This window comes from Chrysemys picta, chromosome 2 (assembly GCF_011386835.1).
Source record: "Chrysemys picta bellii isolate R12L10 chromosome 2, ASM1138683v2, whole genome shotgun sequence".
Taxonomy (NCBI): domain Eukaryota; kingdom Metazoa; phylum Chordata; order Testudines; family Emydidae; genus Chrysemys; species Chrysemys picta.
Window position 1 is genome coordinate 239,303,615 of NC_088792.1, and position 24,241 is coordinate 239,327,855.

Genomic DNA, 24,241 nt, shown 5'->3' on the forward strand with positions numbered 1-24,241 from the left:
ATGGCCCTGTGATATGACGCCCCAATAACACACACTACAAATCCCATGATGCAGTGCAATTGCCGCCAACGGCAAGCCGCGGTTCAAGTTCGCGGTCTGTTGATGTATACAACGCTAATATCAAATCAAAGCTAGACCCCAACAATGGCCAAGAGAAAAATTGATTCTGAAAACCGAGGCTTTCAAAGCCGGTGGGAGAATGAGTATATGTTTACTGAAATTGCAGGTAAACCAGTGTGTCTCCTTTGCGGGAGTAATATCGCTGTAATGAAGGAGTATAACCTAAGACGGCACTACGAGACGAAACATGAGAACAAATTCAAAAACCTGAGCGCAGGACAGAAGCTACAAAAGGTAGAGGAGTTGAAGAAGAATTTGACATCCCAGCAGACGTTTTTCACCAAAGCAAAATCACAAAGTGAAGCTGCTGTGAAAGCAAGTTTCATTGTGGCCGAAGAGATCGCTAAATCAGGACGGCCGTTTACCGAGGGGGAATTCGTAAAGAATTGTATGATGAAAGTGTGCGACGTCCTTTGTCCAGATAAAACGCGAGCGTTTGCAAATGTAAGCCTCAGCAGAAACACTGTTGCTAATCGGGTTTGTGAGATGGCGACTGATTTGAAAACACAGTTGATTGAAAGAGCAAAAGATTTTGTTGCATACTCCCTTGCCGTGGATGAAACTACTGACGCGACTGACACTGCACAGCTGGCGATATTTATCCGTGGTGTGGATTCCAATTTGTGCGTAACAGAGGAAATACTGGACATTAAATCGATGCACGGAACAACGAAAGGAGAAGACATCTTTGGAAATGTATTTCAAAGTGTAACCGACATGAAACTGCTGTGGGAAAAACTCGTTGGACTTACAACAGATGGCGCACCTGCTATGTGTGGTGAAAAAAATGGACTGGTGGGAAGGATGCGCTCAAAGATGCGGGAGGAGAACTGTGCCGGTGAGTTGACAGTGTATCACTGCATCATACACCAGGAATCGCTGAGTGCTAAAGTCCTAAAAATGGATCATGTGATGAACACTGTAACACAAACCGTCAACTTTATCAGAGCCCACGGTTTAAATCACCGCCAATTCCAGTCTTTTCTGCGGGAAATAGATAGCGAGTTTGGCGATATGCCATATCATACGGAGGTCCGGTGGCTAAGTCGGGGAAAAGTTCTCAAAAGACACTTTGAGCTGCGAGAGGAAATCTGCCAGTTCATGGACAGTAAGGGGAAAGACTGCACAGTTCTGCGGGATGAAAAGTGGAAATGTGAGTTGGCGTTCCTGGCTGACATAACGTCGCATCTTAGCGCTTTAAACCTTCAACTCCAGGGACGGGAGCACATAATAACCGATATGCATGATGCAGTGAAGGCATTTCAAGTGAAGCTGCGCTTATGGGAGACACAAATGCACCAATGCAACTTGTCTCACTTTCCCTGTTGCCAAGTAATACGGAACCAAGAAAGTGCCACAGTTTTCCCAAATGCCACCTTTGCTGAAAAACTCAGCGCGCTGCGCACTGAGTTCGCACGGCGCTTCAGTGACTTTGAGGCACAGAAAAGTAACTTCGAGCTGCTTCGCAACCCATTTGCAGTCGATGTGGAAACCGCACCTGTAGAAATGCAGATGGAGCTGATAGAACTGCAATGTAACGGGACACTGAAGGCAAAGTACGACACTGCGGGGCCAGCACAGTTCACTCGCTTCATTCCTGAAGCGATGCCGCAGCTCCGCCAACATGCGGCTCGAATCCTGTCCATGTTTGGCAGCACATATCTGTGCGAGCAGCTGTTCTCTGTGATGAAAATTAACAAAACGTCACACAGGAGTCGCCTCACTGATGAACACCTGCAATCGATCCTGAGAATCTTCACAACACAGAACCTAACCCCAAACATAAACGAACTTGTTGCAAAGAAAAGACTCCAAGTATCAGGCTCTGACTAAATAGGACAAGAAAATGGAATGTTATGATTTGTTATGATTATACTTTTGCTTTAAATTCAATTTTTTATTTATATTTTCAGATTTTTTAATATTCCAGCATGTACAGATTTTGAATGTATTGTATTGACAGGATATTTTTTTATGAAGAGCAAAATATTTTAAGTTGAAATGTATTTATTTTGGAATGATATCCTGTATTTTGGTTCATATTAATGGTTAAAAAACATAAATATTTAGTCTGTTAAATAAATGGTTATACTGTTCGGCCCGCGAGTTTTGAGTTTTGGCCCCCTGTGCAATTGAGTTTGACACCCCTGACTTACTCCATTAGCTCAAGTGGCAGAAGTCTGTGCAGTGGATCTAAAGGTTCATCAGCAGGGTTGGAGCCATGCGAGTTTCACGATGATTCCACATGCCAGAATTTCTGGGGCAGTTCAGTTTTGATGTTTACAAAAAAAACCTGGGGAAATGCATACAGAAATAGGGAGACCAGATGCCTAAATAGGGGAATCTCAAGCAGGAGTAGAGAGGTTATTTTATCTCTGTATTTGGCACTGGTGCAACCACTGCTGGAATACTGTGTCCAGTTCTGGTGTGCACAATTTAAGAAGGATATTGATAAATTGGAGAGTGTTCAGAGAAGAGTCACAAGACTGATTAAAGGATTATAAAACATGCCTTATAGTGATGGACTCAAGGACCTCAATCTATTTAGCTTAACAAAAAGAAGGTTAAGAAGTGACTTGGTTATAGACTGTAAGTATCTACATGGGGAACAAATAGTTAATAATGGGCACTTCAGTCTAACAGAGAAAGGTAGAGCATGAGCCAACGGTTGGAAGTTGCAGCTAGACAAATTCAGACTGGATATAAGGCATACCTTTTCAATGGTACGAGTAATTAACGATTAACAATATACTAAGGGTCATGGTGTTTTTCTAAAAGCTTTTTCTAAAAGCTATCCTCTAGGAATTATTTTGGGAAAGTTCTATGTCTGTGCTATACAGGCGGTGAGACCAGGTGATCACCGGATCTCTTATGGCTTTATAGTCTCAGAACTAGGTACATCAATTCACATGCAAAATTATCATTGAATTCAATAGGTGTCCTTGCCCTGTGGCTTGTGGTGCGGGCTGCAGCAGGGGTCGTACAACCCCTCTCGCAGCTTCCTAGGGCCCCCTCTCGCAGCTCTGTGCACCTGTGTCTGTCATTGTTGTCCTCTCCCCTCCCACCGCCCCGCTCGCCCAATGTGTCCTGATATTTCACTCTTGCGATCTGGTCACCCTACCTGGTCTGTAGGGAGCTTGCTTCTGATGAGGTGAATTCACTGTTCTGAAAAGGTATGAGGTCCTGCTGGTTACCTTAACTCTGTGTTAATGAAATCTTTGGGCAGTGAACTAAAGGCACTGGAGAAACTGCTGGGTACTCAGCATTTTATTTCAGTGCTGAAATATGGATTTAGGAGCCTAACATTAACCCCCCCCCCCAATTTTTTAAAAATCTTGCTCCTAACTTTTAGTCAAGACTTCATTACGTACTACAGGTTTTCTGTGCTTTAAAAAGAAAAATAATTTCTCTCTTCCCAAAAATGATGCTTTCACCTTTTAATGATCCTTCCTGTGAATGTCCATATGATCGGGTGAACTTGCCCTTGGGGGAGGCTAGCCCCCAGACCCTCTCTGCCCGAGGCCTTGCCCCTTCTGCCCTCCCCCGCCAAAGCCCAGAGCACCCCCGCAGCCACCGCCCGCCAGCCCCAGCCCCAGCGCTGGGCAGGAGGTACAGCCAGAATGCCCCCAGCCCCCCCCAGTGCTTGGCTGGGCAGGCAGGCGGTGCACCGCAGGGTCTTGTGCACACCATGGGTCCCAGTCCTAGCCTTCCTGCTCCAGCCTCTGGGCCACCCCACCACAAGGGAACAGCAGGCAGGCAAGAGAGGGTCTGGGGGTGAAGCATGGGCGGACCACTCCAGGCAGTTTGGGTAGACTGAGCCTTCCCCTGCCTATGATACCCGCCGCCCATGCCAGCAGGATTCTGCTCTGTTGAAGTGTACTGTGTTCTGAACTGGTTTCTAAAGACTAATCTTAAATGGTTACAGCTGCTACCATTTTCCCAGGACTTAAAATATTTTAACAGTGATAGTGAAAACTGTTTGAGATCATTAAAAAAAATACTATCAAACATACCACATTCCAGCTGTATTGATGGGTTTCCAATACACTGGGTAAAAGCACCTGAAACTTAAGCTATGCACTCTAGCTAAAACATGCAATGTAAAGGAGGATGATTATTAGTCTCTTTTGTTCTAGCACATCCATTTCTTCAAACTGCAGCTCCCTTTCCCAGACCTTCTGCGCTGTCACTTTGCTGACTAAGGCCTTGCCTTCTCTGGAAAACGTTTGCTGGTATCACTATACTTAATGTTCTTTTAATGTAGGCTTGTGTCTGTCTGATTTTGTAGCATTTTAAAAAAGTAAACCAACAAAAAATACATTAGGTGGCATCATAGTTACACCTCTCCCCCCGATGCATCACAGTAGGCTTGGAACTTTAGATCCACCACCCAGACCTCTGCCACTTGTACTAATGGTGTGATAGCAATAGCAGCATAGGCTGTTATCCACTATATGACCCAACATGAGATTCACCAGGTATGGAAAATTCCAACCAATATGGTTAAAGTTTGGCAAAGTTATAAGCAACTGAAAACAGGGTCTTATGATCAGAAAGGCTAAGGCACAAAATGAGTTACACCTAGCAAGATTCATAAAAGGCAATAAGAAGAAGCACAAGAAAGACTAGTAAGTCCCTTACCTAATGGGGAAGGAGAGCTAATAATGGGTGAACCCAAGAAGGCTGTGGTGTTTAATGCCTATTTAAGGTTTATTGTGACCAGATGCTTAACCCAATTAATATTAACAAGGGAGAAAGAATACAAACCATACTAAGGAATTAACATGTTAAAGCAGAGGTGGGCAAACTTTTTGGCCTGAGGGCCACATTGGGGTATGGAAATTGTATGGTGGGCCATGAATGCTCACGAAATTGGGGATAGGGGTGCTGGGGGGTGAGGGTTCTGGCTGTGGGTGAGGGCTCTGGGGTGGGGCCGAGGATGAGGGGTTCAGGGTGTGGGGGGGGCTCTGGAGTGGGGGGTAAGGGCTCTGGGGTAGGGCTGGAGATAAGGGGTTTGGGGTGCAGGAGGGGACTCCAGGCTGGGACCGAGGAGTTTCGAGGGCTGGAGGGGTATCAGGGCTGGGGCAGGGGGTTCAGGCACGGGGGAGGGGTGTAAGGCCTCTGGCTGGGGGTGTGAACTCTGGGGTGGGGCTGAGGATGACGGGTTTGTGGTGCAGGAGGATGGTCCGGACTGGGACCAATGGGTTCAGTGGGTGGGAGGGGGATCAGGAATGGGGCAGCTGTTGGGGAACGGGGGAGGGGGTGAGGGCTCTGGCTGGGGGTGCGGGCTCTGGGGGGGACTGGAGATGAGGGTCTTGGGGTACAAGAGGGGGCTCTGGGCTGATATTGGGGGTTCGGAGGGCAGAAGGGGGATCAGGGCTGGGGCAGGGGGTTGGGGTGTGGGTGGGCTCAGGGGTGCAGGTTCCGGGTGGTGCTTACCGCAAGCAGCTCCTGGAAGCATATCCCCGCTCTGGCTCCGAGGCATGGTCAGGCGGCTCTGCGCGCTGCCCCGTCCACAGTCATCACCCCTGCAGCTCCCATTGATAAATTAGAGAATTGGTCTGAACTCAACAAGATGAAACTCAATGAAAAACAAGTGCAAAGTACTTCACTTAGCAAGGAAAAATCAAATGCACAACTACAGAATGGGGAATCACTGGTTAGATGGGAGTATTGTTGACAAAGATCTGGGGGGTTATAGTGAATCACCAACTGACTATGAGCCAACAATGTCATGCGGTTGCAAAGAAGCCTAGTCTCATTCTGGGGTATTGTGATGGTGTGGAGGTCAGCCCAGGGCACCCCTTTCAGTCACGTAGGGTAGCATAGGTGAGCCCTGACTCAGTTCCCTTCACCTGGGTTATAAAAAAGTCCAGACAGACCTTTTTACCAAACAGCCCCCCCATCAAAGAGTCTCATTTATGGACATAGCTCCCCATTCCTCTTAGCAAAGGGGCTGTGCCCCAAGAGAAGAGACTCCTTCTTCGGGGCATCCAGGGAGACCCATCATCTCAGGCTCAGTCCAGCTACCAATCTCTGGCTCCTTCCTTCCTTCGGGAGATTCACCTGTACATAGTCTCTACTTCCAGAACCTTCCCAGTTCCTTCTCTGGGTCACTCCTTTTCAGTCCTTCCTTAAGCAGGAGTCCCCAGCTCTCCTCTTTGGAATGGAGTTGTATTATTTAGTCCCTCACTCTCAACTTAAACAGGAGTCTCACCAGCTTTCCTCTCTGGAGGAGTGTTCTGGGTGGTTAGCCAGCGGTGCGCCTTCACCAGCTTCCCCCTTTTCCCAAATTAGCCTTCAGGATGCTTAGCTGGCTAGCTTTTCTCTGCTGACGTCTCCTCATGTCTGCCCTGTCCTTATCTGGTCCTCTTTTTCGAGTTTATCCCCAATTGGTTGGATAGGAGGGGATCCTTGCCCATCCCTCTCTGCAAGGCTTCTGGCCCCAGGTCCTTAAATAAACAGTACCATGATTTTCTCCCAAACATTTCTTACTCCAGGGACCACTTCCTCTCTCACACTATCTCCCCAGTCCTTGTATAGATAATGAGACCATTCAAACTCTTATAGGACCATGCCCATTAAGGTTGGTTGAGCATTAGGCATTACTAGCCTTAAGGGGCAGACTACCCCATCATAGTTGTAGTAAGAGGAGTCTTGCATGCAGGTAATTGTCCCTCTTTACTCAGCATTGGGGAGGCCTCAGCTGGAGTACTGTATACATGTCTGGGAGCCACACTTCAGGAAGGATGTGGACAAAGTGGAAAGAGACCAGAGGAGAGCACCAAAAATGATAGAGGAAGCTTAAAAAAACTGGGCATGTTTAAACTTGAGGAAAGAAGACTAAGTGGAGGATCTGATAAGAGTCTTCATGTATGTTAAGGGCTGTTACAAAGAAGACAGAGATCAATTGTTCTCCATGGCCACAGAAGGTAGGGCAAGGAGTAACGAGCTTAATCTGGAGCCAAAGATTTAGATTAGCTATTAGCTTTCTAACTATAAGGATAGTTAAATACTGGAATAGGTTATGAAGGTGGTTGTGGAATCCCCATCACTGGAAGTTTTTAAGAACAGGTTAGACAAACACCTGTCAGGGATGGTCTAGATTTACTTGTCCCATGACCTCTCAGGATCCCTTTCAGCCCCACATTTCTAGGAGTCTATGACAATGGATGGAGTCAGGCAACCTTAATTAGAGGCAATACTGCCAGCCACACCTATAATATAATTACCATCACTTTACTACCATTGTCAAGGCTGCTTCCCCACTTTGAACTTTAGGGTACAAATGTGGGGGCCTGCATGACACTTCTAAGTTTAACTATCAGTTTAGATCTAGTCTGCTGCCACCACTCCCAAAGTGTTAATTCCCTTCCCTGGGTAGCCTTGAGAGACTCTTTACCAATTCCCTGGTGAATACAGATCCAACCCCCTTGGATCTAAAAACAAGGAAAAATCAATCAGGTTCTTAAAAAGAAGGCTTTTAATTAAAGAAGAAGGTAAAAAATCATCTCTGTAAAATCAGGATGGAAAATAACGTTACAGGGTAATCAAACTTAAAGAGCTCAGAGGAATCCCCTCTAGCCTTAGGTTCAAAGTTACAGCAAACAGAGATAAACACTCTAGCAAAAAGGTACATTTACAAGTGGAGAAAACAAAGATTAAAAACTAACATGCCTTGCCTGGCTGTTTACTTACAAATTTGAAATAGAAGAGACTTGTTCAGAAAGATTTGGAGAACCCGGATTGATGTTTGGTCCCCCTCAGTCCCAAGAGCAAACAACCCCCAACACAAAGAGCACAAACAAAAGCCTCCCCCCAAGATTTGAAAGTATCTTGTCCCCTTATTGGTCCTTTGGATCAGGTGTCAGCCAGGTTACCTGAGCTTCTTAACCCTTTACAGGGAAAAGGATTTTGGAGTCTCTGGCCAGGAGGGATTTTATAGTACTGTACACAGGAGGGCTGTTACCCTTCCCTTTATAGTTATGACAACTGTATGTGAGTATTATGCTACTAATGCCTTTGGCTACTGCATAAACCAAAACCTGAATGAAACACACTGCGAAGAAGATAAGAGAAAAGACTTCAGGAAAACCTAGTCCTGGAGTAGGGAATGGCTGTTCCAGATCTGCACCACAATGCTAACCCAGCTGCTGAGATCACTATGTAGGATTCTTCTGATGTTGCCAAGTCTGGCTTGCTCTTTCTGTTCTGTGCTGCTCTCCCCACTTTGCATGTACAGCACATGCCCCTTTGCAGATTACAGGCTACAGAACTGGTATGCACGAACTGGGATAACACTGTGATAGCAGATGTAACAGGGCACAAGGTAGTGTGATCATTTTATTAAAATTTGCTTTTTGTGGGCGAAGGAGAAAAGGCAGGAGGAGAGCAGCAGAGGGATGGGAGGAGAAAGAGGAAAAGGGAGTGACCCCACAGAATGTGAGAGAGAACAACCCAGGACCTTCAAATATTTTCTGGGCACCAGTAATTTTATACTGAATGGATATCATTACACAGCTGCATAGAGCAGTTTGCACAATGCCTGCCAAGAATTATAGAGATGGAAAGGAAAATCATTTATCTTGCCCATCCACTTGATTGTTTTCTAAAGTATATTCTCAAGTTTTTTGTCCAATCTAATTTTGAATTACACAAATGAGGGGGCTTCCATCAATTCCATTGGGAGATCATTCTAAAGCCTGTGAGCCATCGCTGTTAGAAAATTATTCTTGTTGCCTGGCCTATATTGCCCATGTCTATTTTCAGCATATTAATCCTAGTTGTACCTCCTTGGAGCCACCTGAAGCAACTCCTCTCTCTTCAGATTTTTTTTACATGATCATCATCTCCTCCCTCAGTCAGTGCCAAGCAATTCACTCATCTTACCTGTTTATTGGCTTACCAGGTTATTGGTTCAGCTCAAGATTAAATTCTTCACCATGCTTGGCTGTAGTTAGTGCTAGTAGTCTCAAGTTTTACAAATACTAACGTTTATACACTTCAGTCACCTTTTCCCTCCCAACAGCCCTGTCCCTCCCATATTGCTCTCTTTGAAAGACAAATCTTGAAAAGTGACAGGCTAGTCACAGAAACAAAGCAGTAGATTTCCATACAGGCAGCATATTGGCAAGGATAGTTCAAGAAAGTCATCCTCACGTTATTGTGCCATTTAAAATGTATTTCTGCTTAAAAGCTGGCATGATATGGCCTAGGGGTCCCAGGCAGCAAAAGCCTTAGCTCAGGGGGAAGTGTATTTTCCATTCTAACCCCATTACTTTTTCAGCTCCCTCCGACTTTCTCAAACTGTAATGAATCTGACCCATTTTAAGAGGTATCTTTTCAGAGGAGTTTGGTATGGCACAATGATTTAGTTTTATGTGGCTGTGTGGGTTTATATCTTCTGCTTGTTTGTTCAATGCTTTAATAGTTTTGCCTTTGTTGTTTGTAGGTGCCTAGAGTGATATTGCAGATGGGCCTAATAACATTTTATTAGAAAGCTGAGCCTGTTTTGTTATTAATTCAAACATTTCCAACTGGCTATCTATGGTGCTAGCAGCTAAAATGTGTGGCCATTGTATTTTATGCCATACAGGACATAACAAAATCTCTCCTTGCTTGGGGTCAAACTGTGTCTTTCAGATCCTGTGTGGACAGGGCCCTCCATGAACATGTAACCCACTGGTCAATGTGTGCTACATGTCCCCATTGGTGCCTGAGGCATGGAGGATGAGACTCTGTTAGAGTCCCCAGCTACAGAAGCTGGCTTTTTAGCTCAAGCTGTAGAGACTCATGTTCTCATCTCCAGTGTGAGCCAAGATAGCCATGTTCACATACAGACCTACCCTTTATTGAGTGTAAGGGGTTCACAACTACATCATCATGTCATCTTTCCTAACCTATCGATTGAGTCAGGTTCTACAGAGGGAAGATGTTGGAACAGGGACAGGACAAGAGATGTGTACTGTTCCCCCACAGGCCTGGTGCAGATGACTAGGAAAACATAATACAGCTCCAGGCTGTAATACCCTTTCAGTAGAAAGCTGGGACGTCTGCCTTTAAACAGAGTCCTGATGGCAGCTCTGGCCTGGAAAGGTCCTAATAGCACATCTCCCATCCTGCCAGGGAGTGCTGAATTGAGGGAGTGGGAATCCAGAATGAACCAGTATGCAGAAGAGGGCCTGGCCAAGAAAGATTTGGGGGAACCCTGAAGAGATCCCCATCCTCTCCTCACAAGTCTAGCTCTGTGAGGAGATGCCCTGGGCCTCCAACTTTACTCAGTCCTCACTTAGGCAAGTCCCACTGAAATCAAAAGAAGAACAGGAGTACTTGTGGCACCTTAGAGACTAACAAATTTATTAGAGCATAAGCTTTCATGGACTACAGCCCACTTCTTCAGATGCAAGTGGGCTGTAGTCCACGAAAGCTTATGCTCTAATAAATTTGTTAGTCTCTAAGGTGCCACAAGTACTCCTGTTCTTCTTTTTGCGGATACAGACTAACACTGCTGCTACTCTGAAACCTGAAATCAAAAGGTAATCTGTCAAATTTTCCCTTCTTGTATGCAATGTAGTTGTAGCCATGTTGGTCCCAGGATATTAGAGAAACAAGGTGGGTGAGGTAATATTTTGCTGTGACACTGGGAGTTCCTTTCCCAGACCTGAAGATTAACTCTGTGTGGTTCGAAAGTTTGTCTCTCTCACCAACAGAAGTTGGTCCAATAAAAGATATTACCTCACCCATTTTGTCTCTCTAAATTTGCCATTAGATGCTTCTTTTGACTGCAGCAGGCATGATATCTGAGAGCAAAATTTGGGCCCATGTAAATAGATTAGGATTTGTCTCTGTGTTGTTAGCTATATTGGATCCCATAAGCATGTGGGTGAGTTAGCATTGCACCAGAAACCTGAACATTTGAGTTTCCTGGTTGAATTCTCAGCCTTATTATTCAAGGATATTTGTTTTTATTGTCTTTTGTTCTGTAGAGATCAGGCACACAATATCTCACTATTTTGCCCAGACAACAAAATGTGTGCTATTGAAGACAGCCTGCTCAAAACACTTTCTATATGGTTCCTAAAATATCTCCTTGAAACAAGGATCATATTTCTGAATTTATCCATTACATAAGGTAGGTCACAGCCGACTAAAAGCAAGAATGACATGAGCCAGGCATAGTGAGGAAAAAAAGTTAATACCTTACTGTGCTAAAGGCAAATAGTTAATTCTACCACACAATCAACTGCTTTAATGCGTTTTTTTAGGGTGTTGCTAACTCATGTTTTGAATTCCATTCAAGGACTGACTTTTCCTCTTTGGCAAACCATTTCAGAATTCAAGTTTCTTACAAGAAGGCTGAATCATTTAGTAACTGTTCATAGCATTCATTAAGATTTCATTCACCCACTAAACAACTAGACGAATTCAGGAACAGAAAGATTCCCTCCAAAATTTTCACCAAAAAGTGATCTGGAGACAATAACTCAACTGGAGAATATAATCCAGGGCCTTAGAATGAAGAAAGGAAGAAACAACAGGAAATAAACTAAACACTGGTGTCAGCATATTTCAAAGTGTTTTGGTTATTAACGGTACAGTATAACAACTGCATCATATTAACATTGCCCCTAGCACATGTTAATGCTGTGTTATTGCTTTGACCAGAATTCCATGGCAGTGCTTGCTAGTGATGCATTAACAGAATCCACATGCCCAAAGCGTTATAAAGGTCAATAGTGCTGGTCACTTGCTGTGATAGTCCTAAATCCTGCAGGAGATTATTGCTTCACAGCAAATGCCTGTAATGTTTTTAAATGACTTGGTTATTGGTAATCAACAGTTGTTCCCATGGTTTGTCATTGGTTTTTATATCAATCAACTTTTTGATTGATTGGCTGCTTTTACATTATTGATCATGGTATTGTGCCAAGATTCTCCTTGATCGTTGGTTTTCAGGACCTTGTTATCCATTCATGGTTTTTTTTTTAAATTTGTCTGATTCATCTGACATGCTGTGCCAGAAGAATTTGCCTCATCTCATCTGTGGTTCCCCCTCAGAGCTCCCTGTTAGGTTTTCTATGCTTTAATCCCATTGCTGAGTCTATTAAGGTGACAAAGGTTTGCATATGCTTCCTAGGTTGATGATAGTTAGATTTGTACTTAATTTCCAAGCCTGACTGTCAATTTACATCTCTGCATCATGATATACTACTTGGCTGATACATGGGACATGTGTGTCAGAATTTTTTTTAATAGAAATGTTGTTATTCACTGCTCATACATTTCCCACTTCCATGTTTCTCAGTTTTTAAAGGCTAACTCAGAATTACACCTGCAGTGGTAAGAGATCCAAGTGACTTTTGACTGATATATCCTATTGTGACAGAGTCAGGCCAGATGGCTACGGGAGAGTGATCGAAGGTAGATATATTAGCCCCAGATTAAGCAGGTCCCTTTTCCCCGAGTAAGATAATGGGCTGTTCCAGAACAATCAGGAAGATGCTGGAACCAATTAAAGCAGACTAATTAGGACATCTGGAGCCAATTAGGAAGCTACCAGAATCAGTTAGGACAGGCAGGATAATCAGGGCACCTGGTTTTAAAAGGACCTCACTTCAGTTAGTGAGGTGTGTGCAAGAAGCTGAGAGTGAGAAGGTGTACTGCTGGAGGACTGAGAAGGACAAGTGTTATCAGACATCAGGGGAAGGTCCTGTGGTGAGGACAAAGAAGGTGTTTGGAGGAGGCCAGGGGGAAGTAGCCCAGGGAGTTGTAACTGTCACACAGCTGTTACAGGAGACACTATAGACAGCTGCAATCCACAGAGCCCTGGGCTGGAACCCCGCGTAGAGGGCGGGCCTGAGTTCCCCCCATCCCCTCAACTCCTTATTTGATATAAGAGGAGTTGATCTGGACTGTGGGTCCTACCAGAGGGGAAGGTCTCTGGCCTGGCCCCTGACCCATTAGGTGGGTCAGCAGAGACTGCGGGAATTGTTCTCCTCCCTTTCCCAATGCTGGCCAGTGATGAGGTTAGCCAAGTGAACGGCAGGTTTGTGCCACTAACAAAAAGAGCCAAAATGAGGACTGCTGTGAACCTCTGAGATGAGCAAATCCGCCAGAAGGTGCAGAACCCACTTTAGAATAGAACAGAGGAGGAACTTTATCACACTATGTTGTATGCAGTGTAGTTGTAGCTGTATTGGTCCCTGGATATTAGAGAGACAAGGTTGGTGAGGTAATGTCTTTTATTGGACCAACTTCAGTTTGAAAGCTTGTCTCTCTCACCAAGAGAAGTTAGTCTAGTAAAAGATATATCCTCACCCACCTTGTCTTTCTAATGTCCTATGCTGTATTTCTTGTATTTATTTGGTTATTCAAAGTTCAGTGTTTCCACTTTCATAATATTTCACATGTGTAAGCCTTGTGGCTTGAAGCTTTAGAGGGTAAGGAGCTCTCTGTTCCCATCTGTTGATAAACAGGAGAAGAATGACCATAGAAATGTTGCATCTGTATGAAGTATATACTGAGAACTCCAGCTAGACAGAAACTCCATCTGCAAAGGAACTCTCTACCCCATCTATTGGTGAACAAGGGAAAGTACAGCTACAGAGCATCATTTGCATAAGCTTCTACCCTGCATTCCTCAAGTCAAACTTTGGGAGTTGCCATAACTACAGAATCTATTAAATGGTTAGGACTTGACCTGAACTGAGTGAGGTAAAGGGGCTCTTACACTCTTTGCCATAAAGTATCCCCAGGAGCAAGGACTCTGCACAAGGGTCCTGTGTGCTACTACTTCCCCTCCCCTGAGAATCCACTGGGAAGTGATGCAGAAGTGGCTCTTCACTGAAGCTGCAGAAGATGGTGGCAGCAGTAGTAACTGCAGACAAGTGAACTCTGGTGAGGTCCCTCCAAACCAACTCTAAATAATGCTGAAATCACAATAGCTAGGTGAGGTGTTGGAGAACAGGGAATAGAAACAGGTGTGCCTAAGTGTACCTCAAGACTCTGAGACTATGCTGCCCACTAACATCATAGCTAAATGCCTCATATGCCCATGTGTCCTCAGATGCACTGTATGGGTAAAAAGATAAGGGAGATTCCCCAGCAGGGAGAGACCTGGGGTCCCTGTGGGAATGTGAGAGGATGAGTGGGGTTCAGAACAGGAGCCCTACTGGGGAGGAACCAGAATATACCCCTTCCAGAAAATATCTGAATTGGTGCCACTGCCAGGTAGAGATCAGATACTGTCCAGAATTATTACTGGTGTTAGCTGACATGCTGAGCAGAACATATATACCCAGCATAAGTGAGCTTGGGGAAGAAAGATCAGGACATTGAATCCATTAACATGCTGCACTGTCTCCCAGTTTTAAGAGCAAAGCTGATGGAAATCGAAGAAACTACAGACATCCAACTACGGGCAGTCAAGAGACCAATACTAGCAGAATGGCCAAAAGACAACAGCCAAGTGCTGTAGGAGCAGAACCATATTTTCAAATTAAAGATGAGCTGACTGTGCAGGATGGAATCCTAGTCAAAGGACAGAGGGTTGTTGTCCCTGCCTCATTACATAGATGCAAAAAATACATGCCTCACACTGGGCATTGACAGCTGTCTTAGATGGTCTCAGGAATGCATTATTGGCTGGGAATGAATACACAACTCCACTCCTCGAGAGAAGGTGTGATGCCTGCGGGTTGGGTGATGGCCATCAGCAGAAAGACTCTTACCACATGAGCTGATCATGGGAAAAGGTGAAAGCTGAGTTATTTATCTTCAATGAAAAGCAGTACTTAATAGGAGTCCCATGTAATCAAAATTTAAAATTTTGGGGAGGTCAATGCCCTGCCTGATACAAGAAGCAAGTCAGTGATTGGGAAAACTGAAGGACTGCTTTGTGAGATCTCAGTGAAGACAGTGTCTGGAATGCTAGAACAGATACAGACCCCAGTTTCCCTCAGAAGAATTCAAGCAATTTGCATGTGAATGGGAGTTCTTCTCAGGAGCTGAGTTCTTGGTGGATGCCCCTGTTTCTGTACAGAGGGGAAGCCAGGTCCAATTTCAGCAGTACTATGACCATGCAGCTGGAGCAATGTGCTGGACTGTTCCAGCAGCAGCTGTACTGATTTAGTACGGATCACTTGCTTAAAAGTGGTCAGACCAGGTCCTCCCCCCAGCTCTGCAACCCATGAAAATTTGAGCAAGTGCAAAAACCTGGGGATGGGACATTTTGTCCCCTTGGGCCTGCCTAGTTGGTGCCACTGCAACTTGGTAGCAGTGGAGGTGCACTGACATGCACTGCAAGCTCTTTGGAGGTCTAAGGAGGGGCTTTACCATGCCTGTCTCTCTGGGCTTGTGGTCTGATTGCACTATTACTGCGTATGCACTCCAACTACCACAGCCAGAAGCTCTTTCTTTTTTGGGGTATACCCTTGTTCAGTCACACGCTGGCCCTAGAGGATTTACCACAACGTTCCTTACTGTTTAGCTGACACCTGCAGGATAGGTAGAATACGGAGCATAAAAACACCTCTGTGATCTGATTAGGGGGCTAATTTCATTAATGTTATAAACATAGTAGAATTAGTGGTGTTACACTTGGGATGAATTTCTAAAAGTTGGTTACTTTATCTTGCCAAAGTGCAAGGGCTATATCTGGGGGCGTTTTGTAAGGGGGGCAACTCTGATGTCAGTATGTTAAGGGGTCAGTGGGGGTCCAAGAAGTCACATTTTCTCTGGTAGCGGTAGCACCTAACAAGAGTACCCTCTCTATCAGCAGTTGTGCTCAGTGGTGCGAATCCAGCGACCCACCCTCTAGTGGCAGTGGTGCCTAGCAGCAAGTGTGGGAAGGGAAGAGGAACCCAGGCCCACCCTACTCCATCAGGTTCTGACCTAGGACCCTAAGAAACCAGTTGCCCTGTGCAGGTTCAGGTCTCCATATCTCCAAACCCATCCTCCAGGTCACTTCCTACCCTTACTCTGCCACTGGCAGTGGCTCAATGTCCCCTTTGGTCCCCGTGGTCAACTGGGTTCCCGTGGCATAGTCTGGGTATTCAGCCTTGGCAGTTTGGAGTCCCGTCAGCTTCTCATCAGGAGCCTGCAGCACATGGCCATTCTCCTCCTCAGCCAGCCCAGACTGAACTAAGCTGCTTCCTTTTATATGCTCCCTTCACTGAGAGCATGCCCGGCAAGGGTGAGGGTGCTTGGCCTCTTGGGCCCTGTATTGCTAGTGCATGGTTGATGCACCCCATCACACAGTGAAACAAAGGCTGAATTATGTCACTAATTGAATCAAAGACTAAAATGTCCCGTTTCCTTGGATACTTCTGAGTATGTAGGCAGGATTTGTCAAAATAGCTATTGTCAAGAAAGTTATTGGCATTGAGTCCTCTGAAACCCAGATTGCTCATAAACAAATTGATTATCTAGACTGTACAGCAGTTGCGGCCATATTTTTTAAAAAGTTTAAATTGTCTAGATTAAAAAAAAATTAAAAAATCATAGTACCGAATCCTGAGACCTTAACTTCACCTGGAAGTTTTGCAGTGTAAAAACGTCAGGATTTCATCCACAAATAGTAATTTTTAGGCAAAGTTATTCAGAAAATGTTGAGCCAGAAGTCCTTGAAGAACTCCAATACTGTACTTTTATAGGGCATGATCCTGAAAGCATTACTCATGCGAGCAGCCCCAAGGCATCTTGCAGTCCCAAATGGAAGAGGGCTCTAAAGTGGAACCTCTGGCCTGATAACCAATAGCACTCTTGAATGCCACATGTCGGCATTGTACAAACAAGACCACTCTCACCTGTTCAGTAATTTACCTTTGTTTTCTTGTGTGGCCCCAGGTGTCTACTGAATGTCACATTCAGGTGAACTGCGTCTCCAGCAAATCCACTGCCCACTTAGGGGCATATTTCTATGCAAGGCATTCTCCAGAAGCTGCAGAGGTAGAAAGCCACCCTCTTGGCTACTCTCCAAGGCATCAAAAGCAAGTTGAGTCCTAAATATTCACTAAGGTCAATGACACACAAGACAAATATGCACTAGGATTATCTGAGTGCCTCAACCCATATCTGACATATTAGAAGTCTTGCAATTCAGCTGACATCATGAGAACCTGGAGGCAGAGTAATCACTGGTTGACTGAATTGCAGCATAATGTGCTACAGATATCTCAGCTGTTGCTTCACAGTGGTGCTTGTTGACATCATAGCTGGACTTGCATGTCCATAAGCAGCTTGCCCTCTTGAGCCAGTTTCAGCACTAACATGCTGATTATAGCTGGCATGGTCACTCCCCATGTCTCTGCTGTGGTTCCTAGCTTTATCTGGATTTCTGGACACTGAAGCGCAGGTTGTGAGATTTAATTTAGACACAGTACGAGTCTGGTACAATAGGAACCAGGTTTCCAGTGAGCTTTTACTCCAGTCAGTCTTTTCCAAGTCTAGTCACATGAATGATAATTAAATCTTTATTAAACATTCTTGGTTAAATTTAAAGTGTAACATGTCTCTTTTCTTAAAAAGGATAAGAGCCAGCTCTGCTCTCAGTCTGGATTTATGCAGGAGCAAAATCTGTCCCATAAATATTTAAAGAAACATGTATACAGACACTTTTGTTCCCATTGCCGTGTGTTTTGCCATATTTGCTATATGAAAGTGCCATTATGGATTCAGCTATATTTTCCCCTAGAGGCCATAGCCACGGTAATATTATGTTTGATGTAAATAGGTTATGATGACTGAATTTTTTACTCCAGTAAGCACATTGCTGGGAACACGTTGCTCACTCCTCCAGTCCTGTAAAGGGATGACTCATACCTGACAACTGTCACTGATCTCATCTGCCTTACCTCAAACCCCACAATTTATGTGCAGTTTTATTTTGAATAAGATGTGCATGAATGTGGCTTCAGTCTCTCTCTGTGCAGCTTCATTGTCACTGAGGAATTTTTTTCTTCCCTTCTCTGATATTTTTAGTGAACTGATGCTTATTCCTTGTCTCACTGCTGTCAGGTCCACTTTCATGAACATAACAAAAGGGTAAGTGCATCTTTGAGCAGTTGAATTGGGTATTTTCAGAGCTACTCTCTGAACACTTCCAAGACACACATGGCCAAATGTAGCTCTGGTGTAACTTCACCGACTTAGTCTGAGCTCTTGGGGGGGCAGGGACGTTTTTTGTTCTAAATTTGTACAGCACCTACCAGCATGAGGTCCTGATCCATGACTGGGGCTACTAGGCCCAACCAAACTATAAATAATAACAGTGTCTTTCTGTATCAGACAAGTTCCATCTCTTTAACAATGCAGTGTTCTAATGTGGAACAACACTGTGTTTGGGGTGAGGTCATTGTTCATCATTTATAAACTTATTTTTATAATGGAGGGAAATATTTTGGATGCAAACTTGTGACCCGATAGGATTGCCAACCCTCCTCGATTGAGCAGGAGTCTCCCGGAATTGGCCTCAGTCTCCTGGTGACTATTAAAGGCAATCCAGGAGATTTTAATGGGCCAAAGTCCAGTCGCTGGCGCAGCAGGGCTAAGGCAGGCTGCCTACCTCCCACACCCCAACCCACTGCCCCAGCCCTGAGCCACCTCCTGCACCCAAACTCCCTCCTGGAGCCCACACCATGCACTCCCTCCTGCACCCCAACCCCCTGTGCCAGGCTCAGCCCGGAGCCTCCTCCCACACTCTGAACCCCCTCCCATACCCCAACCCCCTGACCCAGCCTGGTGAAAGTGAGAGAGGATGGGGGAGAGCAAGTGACAAAGGGAGGGGGAATGGAGTGAGTAGGGGGTGGGGTCTCGGGGAGAAGAGGTGGGAAGGGGCATGGCCTCGGGGAAAGGGGAAGGGCAAGGGTGTTTAGGTTTGTGTGATTAGACAGTTGGCAACCCTATGATCCAGCCAGCCTTGAACCTATGGTGCCTTTTCTCTGGTAGGATGTTCAGACAGGTTTGAGGCATAACATAGTATTGTCAACAGGGACTAAGGGATTCATAACTGAGTTTGAGATTTATTTTTTTACAATGTTTATTAAATGCCCAGCCTTAAATCATTCATAAGGATCCTAATGCAGACTATGATCTGATAGCCACTGTAGAGCCCTGCAACCCAACCCCCTCTTGGGGTCAAGTCACCTCTGATACCTTCTCCTGTCTATGAGGTTGGCCTGGATGCAGCTATGTGCCCCATTCCTGCTGGCCCTACCACCTTGCTGCAGTATGTGTGCTGCAGAGTTCATGTGCGGAGAAGTTCAGTACCTCTCACTCTGCAGCACACACAGCATCACAGGGCATGGCAGGAGCAGGGCATGCAGCCACCACCATGCCAACCCCGCAGGCAGGAGGCATTGGCTCAAATTTAGGGTTGGAAAACTACTTGACCCTCCTGGGCTCAGGTCAGGTATTCTTGGGTCCAGTTCAGGGTTAAAAATTTGGCCCAAGCAAACCTCTAAGCTATTGTGTTAAATCTTCATAGTTAAATGCCACACCATGCAATATTTCAGTGGAAATCGCTGGATGTGTTCATGGTGGTAGTGAGTACATAATTATTGTGGCTCAGGGAGGGGTGTCACATCTCTGCTCTGTTACTGAGCATTTGTGTTAGTGGTTGTTTTCATTTGTCTCCCATCTGTCTCAGCACTTACAGATTGTTTGAATATTTGTTCTACGGATATCATGTTACTGCATGTACATAAAGTTTCTAGGGAATGCTCAAGGCATCACAGCCTGCTACGATCCATGGCTGATTATTTTCAAAGGAGCAGAGTTGAAGGAAGTTAGGGAAAGTGATGTATTAGCTTTGGTTGACATTGGTTTTTAAATTTAAAGCATTATCTCTAAATTAAAACTCAAAGCCCTGTGACTCTAGGACCAAACTGAGGATGATTGCTAGAGTTGGATGAATGTCAATCAAACCTATCTTAATAGTGTCTATTTTTCATCTGCAGGTGGCTATATTACAACAGAAAAACTTCAAAAACAGACTCCAACGAGAGACTGCTGAGCTGGAATTGATATGCAAACTAGACACAATCAACTCAGGATTGAATAAGGACTGGGAATGGCTGAGCCATTACAAACATTGAATCTATCTCCCCTTGTAAGTATTCTCACACTTCTTCTCAAACTGTCTGTACTGGGCTAGCTTGATTATCACTTCAAAAGTTTTTTTTCTCTTTCTGAATTGGCCTCTCAGAGTTGGTAAGACAACTCCCACCTGTTTATGCTCTCTGTATGTGTGTATATATATCTCCTCAATATTTATTCCACTCTGTATGCATCCGAAGAAGTGGGCTGTAGTCCACGAAAGCTTATGCTCTAATAAATTTGTTAGTCTCTAAGGTGCCACAAGTACTCCTGTTCTTTTTATGGATACAGACTAACACGGCTGCTACTCTGAAACCTGTTATTACTTTTAGCCAATTCACAGACCAGGTGACATATTTTAGCGCACATAATTAAATCTGAGTCTTACTACTTTGTCATGTACGAGGATGTTTTGCTCAGCGTGACTATGTTAGATGGAAAATGGTAAGCCTAACAGCTATGGTTTGAGTATTAAAGGCCCAATTTTTCTTAAATCAAGGTTGTTGGTTTTTTTTTTTTTTAAATAAAAAGCACACATATTAACCAGTTTAAAGATGAGAATTATAAAAAAATCTGATCAAAAGGAGCAGTAAGTAATAGTGAGTACACTTAATGACTACTGTACTCAATGCATCCAATTAAAGAAACTAAGCAGTCAACACAGCCACAATTTTGGAGAATAACCAATATATATGTAGCTTCGCTAAAGTGTTATTTTCTATCTAGTGGAACTGAAAGTAATCTTTAAATTAAATGAGGCAATTAATAATGGATAGTCAATAAACTAAATGGAAAACTCTATGTCTAACGCCAAACTTCCTCTAACATGTGAAAAACCAAGTATTTCAACACTATATTTGCAACGTTACAAAAACCAGTTTTATATTACAGAAAGTCAATCATATCTACCAGAACAAGCTCAGTAGCAGGCAAGATGGTTGAAACAATAATTAAGAAGAGAATTATGATAAGCGATACAATAGAGACAAAGCAGCACACTTCTAGAGGAGAATATACAAACAACCCCCCCCCCCGCCCACGAGCTATGAAATTTTTTTTGAGAATGTCAACAAAATAGCGGATGCAGGAGAACCAATGCTTTGATTTTATTTGGGCTTTCAAAAAAACCTTTTAAGAAGTCCCTCAAGAGACCATGAAGGAAGTTATGTTATCATAGAGTAAGAAGTAAAGTTCTATAACAGATTAGAACAGGGGTGGGCAAACTACGGCCCGGGGGCCGCATCTGGACCTTCAGATGTTTTAATCCGGCCTTTGAGCTCCTGCTGGGGAGCAGGGTCCCGGGCTTGCCCCGCTCCAGCCAGGGAGCAGGATTGGGGACTTGCCCCGTTCCGTGCGACTTCTGGAAGCAGCGGCATGTCCCCCTTCCAGCTCCTACACATAGGGGCAGCCAGGGGGCTCCGCAAGATGCCCCTGCCCCCGAGCACCACCTCCGCAGCTCCTATTGGCCAGGAACTGCAGCCAATGGGAGCTGCAGGGGCAGCGCCTGCGGACGAGGCAGCGCATAGAGCTGCCTGGCCATGCCTCCGCATAGGAGCCGGAGGGGGGACATGCCACTGCTTCCGGGAGCTGCTTGAAGTAAGTGTCACCTGGAGCCTACACCCCTAACCACTCCTGTGCCCCAACCCCCTGCCCCAGCTCTGATCCCCCTCCTGCCCTCGGTCCCAGCCCAGAGCACCCTCCTGCACCCCAACCCATCCCCAGAGCCTGCACCCCCAGCTAGAGCCACACACCCCCTTTGCACCCAGAGCCCCCTCCTGCACCCTGAACTTCTCATTTCTGGCTCCACCCCAGAGCCTGCACCCCCAGCTAGAGCCCTCACTCCCTCCCACACCCCAACCCCCAATTCTGTGAGCATTCATGGCCCGCCATACAATTTCCATATCCAGATGTGGCCCTCAGGCCAAAAAGTTTGCTCACCCCTGGATCAGAAACTAACAGACAGAAAGGAGTAGGAATAAGTGATCAGTTTGCAGCATGTCAAAAAGGTTAACAGTGAGGTGCTATGAGGTTCCTATGTTTAATATACTTATTAGTGATCTGTAAAAAGTGGGGAGAACAATGAGATGGCAAAATTTGTCACATGCCAAATTCGATAGATTAGTCAACAGTAAAAGACTAACTCAGAATGGCCTAACAAAGCTAGGAGGATGGGATGATGGTGGTAGATTGAAAGGAATAATTTTGAGCTATTCCTTTAAAAAAAAAAAAAAAAAAGCCTTGAAATGAATTTAAAGCTTTTGAAACATGCTATATAAGCAGCCTTGGAAACTGAATAACTCTCTCCATAGCACAGATGCATTATATGTGCACTGTAGGTTCTTCGGGGTTCTGTTTATTCAGCATCTACCACAGTAAGACCCTGATCCATGACAGGACCCCACCCCTATCTTCTCCCCCTTCCCTCCCCCCACTACTGCAATAGACTATGTACTATTTACCTACATTACCTTACCACTGCCTCAGTCTTGATCTGGAGGGGCCATTTCTACCAGTGATATTAGTTCAGTCTCAATACCCATTGATCCTTGGCTTCTCTGCTGAAAAAGTGAGCATATTTAACTTTTCTTTCATCCATATTGTCTGTTCCCCTCCCACACACTCTATTAAATGGGTCTGAGAAAATATTTCTTAGGTAATAACTTCATCTGAGGAATTTAGCCTCTTTTCTGCTGGTGCAGAATAACCATGAGCACAACATGGCTGAAACCAGTTCTTTTTAAAAACACAAACAGTTAGTTATGGAGAATGTTTTGCACTATTCACCCCACTTTAACAGTGAGTCGCCTGTTTCAGTACAATGCAGCTTAGAGCATATGGGCAAGATCAAACAGATTATTGCAGTCAAAAGTACTTATGATTTGCCTTTATTGCGTAAGACTGCTGGAGCATTTATTCAAGCAGCCAGAAGTGATATGGTGTCCTGTTTACCTGACACCAGTCAGGAAAACCTGCTCTACAGGCTTCTACATGAAATCTTCAGTAGAAATTTAAATTGCTGATTCAATCCATCTGGTTTCAGCCAAAAACAACAGCTTACTCCCCTGCCACCAGCTCATTTATCTAAGACTAAGAACAACAACTGCCTGGTCACCAGACAGGAAGCACAATCGGCCTAACTTCTACCCAGAAGGTCATATTTTCAAAGCAAGGAGTGAACAGCAGTGTGTACCTTAAAACCCAAGACACATCTGAAAATCAGGTATGGCATTTACACGTAGAAGGAGACTTGTGCACATTTAAATGCTCCTAGCTTTGAAAACTGGTCCAGCATTTCAGACACTTGTATGAAATACACAGCTACAGTGATACCAACTCATGATTTTAATCACAAGTGTTACTGTATTTGAAGTTTTAGCTTAAAGCTAAGCTAAGTGATTAGATGAAAAATCTCAGCTTTCAATAAAAATAATAAAAAATCCTAACCTTCCTGGTGCGGGAGAAGAGTTTGAAAATGTGGCCCAAATGCAGCCCAAGACTCAAAAACACAGAGCAAATGAATCCCAAATCCAATAGTCTCCCCTTGCATTTTCTGGGCCAAATGAATGATTAGGGGGGTTGAGGTGACTCATTATTTTTGATCATTTGGGGTTGTCAATACTGTAGCTAACAAGACTTTCAAATCAAACAAATACAACTGCGAAGTCTGGCATTACTGTGAAACTTACGCAAGGGATCACCTTTGTGTACACACCTGTTTTGAGACTATCCCAAACATATCCAATAAATTCTGTTCTTCTGTTATTACTGGAGGGCTACCTTCACTAAACAGTTCCTTACAAGTCCCCTGAGTGGTCATTGAAGACCTCTTTCATAGTAATTCTGCAACACGTATAGTTTGCATCAGATTACTTATATGTAAGGCTATGTTTTAGTCACAGATATTTTTAGTAAAAGTCATGGATAGGTCACGGGCCATAAACAAAAATTCACAGCCTGTGACCTGGTCATGATTTGTACTATATACCTTTAACTAAAACTTGGGCCCAGGGGCCATGAATGCTGCGGG